The sequence below is a fragment of the Megascapheus bottae genome, chromosome 7 (genome assembly GCF_031878675.1).
Source record: "Megascapheus bottae isolate mThoBot1 chromosome 7, mThoBot2.hap1, whole genome shotgun sequence".
NCBI classification, from domain to species: domain Eukaryota; kingdom Metazoa; phylum Chordata; class Mammalia; order Rodentia; family Geomyidae; genus Megascapheus; species Megascapheus bottae.
In genome coordinates, this window is record NC_143515.1 from 21934829 (window position 1) to 21936645 (window position 1817).

At 52.7% G+C, this 1817-nt stretch overlaps 1 pseudogene; it reads left to right on the top strand.

Moving 5' to 3' along the window:
• Window positions 1–415: 415 nt before the first annotated feature.
• On the top strand, window positions 416–1514 carry LOC150060417 (WW domain binding protein 1-like pseudogene; annotated as a pseudogene).
• Window positions 1515–1817: the final 303 nt, after the last annotated feature.

Here is a 1817-nt window from a genome sequence, read left to right on the forward strand (position 1 = left end):
ATTTAAATCCTTTGCATCAGTTCAATCATATTTAAACACAAAACCTAGTGTAATGATCCCCAAGGTACAGACTAAAGGAAATAAGTGGCAAAGTTTTGCCAAATCATTAAGAAAGAAATCAGCATTTTTAAATTTTTCCAGAGAATACTAAAGAGCTATCTGAGTGGGGTGCCAATAGAGGAACTTAACTCAGGACCTAAGAGCTCTCTCTTAGTTTGTTTCATTCAAAGACATTGCGCTACCATTTAAGTGATAGCTCCAGTTCTCGCTTTTTGGTGGTTAATTGGAGATAAGATTCTCACAGGCGAGGGGAGAGTGAGACAGGAAAGAAGGAAAGAAGGAAGGAGAGGAAGAAGAGAGGGAGGCAGAGAGGAAGGTGGCGGTGCCATGGTGGAGGAGCAGGAGCCAGAGGGGGATGGAGAGGAGAAGGCTCCTGGGTGCCATGGCACTCCTGCTTCTCCAGGCACTGCCAGGTCACCTGTCAGCCAGAGCCGAACCCCGGCAGGATAAAGAAGCCTGTGTGGGTACCCACGATCAAAGCTACCTCTGTGACACAGGACACTGCTGTGGACAGTCTCAGTGCTGCAACTACTATGAACTCTGGTGGTTCTGGCTGGTGTGGACCATCATCATCACCTTGAGCTGCTGTTGTGTCTGTCATCACCTCCGAGCCAAGCTCTGCCTTCAGGCTCAGCAGCAACAACATGAAACACCCTGATCGCCTACCCAGAAGCCCACAATTACTCAGCGCTGTCATTTTATTTCAGGTCTTTGCCAAACTATTTACGACCTCCTTATGAGGAAGTGGTGAACCGACCTCCAACTCCTCCCCCACCATATAGTGCCTTCCAACTACAGCAGCAGCAGCCGCCCCAGCCACTGCCACCTCAGTGTGGCCCTGCAGGTGCCAGCCCCCCAGGTGCTGATGCCACTTGGGGTCCTCAGGGGGCACAGAGTAGCCCCTTGTCTCAGCCCAGCGGAAGCAGCACGAGATCCCCCAGCACCTCTGACCCTGAGCCCTCTGATGTGCCAGCTGACCAAGCAGCCAATAAAGCCCCAGCAATGGAGCCCAGTGGCTCAGTGGCTGGCCTTGGGGAGCTTGACCCTGGGGCCTTCCTGGACAAGGATTCCGAATGTAAGGAGCAGCTGCTGTAAGATTCTGGCTGGGAGCATGGTGCAGTCCCTGAGAGCGAAGACAAGACGCCTGGCAGACATCGCCGCTTCACAGGTGACTCAGGCATTGACGTGTGTGTGTGCAACCGGGGCCACCATGACGACGAACTCAAAGAGTTCAGCAGGCTTATTGATGATGCCTTGGATGGTCCCCTGGACTTCTGTGACAGTTGCCATGTGCGACCTCCTATCGGTGAGGTGGAAGGGCTCTGTCAGGCCTCTGAGGAGCAGGCTCAAGAGCCTGGGCACCCCCACCTGCCATGGCACCTGCGTGCCTTCTGCTGAACACCATCAATGAACAGGACTCCCCAAACTCCCAGAGCAGCAGCTCCCCCAGCTAGAGCAGGCCTTGCCTGTCCCTGAGGATTTGGCAAGTGACCAGGGCAGAGAAGACCCACAGAGAAGCATTGACTTTCAGAAGTGGTACAGCCACTTCGTTCTCTTTTTGTTTGTTTTTGTTTGTTTTTCTCTCTCCTCTCCTACATTTCCTACATCTCCACATACAGTTTGGGGTATAGATGCCTTCCCCCCACAGAAGCACAGTGTTGTGCCGGGCTGTGTAGCTGGTTCTGTCACTCATTCCTTTTGCCCCTTACTTATGCCCTTCTTCTGTTTTTCAAGTCATATCTCACCTACCTGCTTGG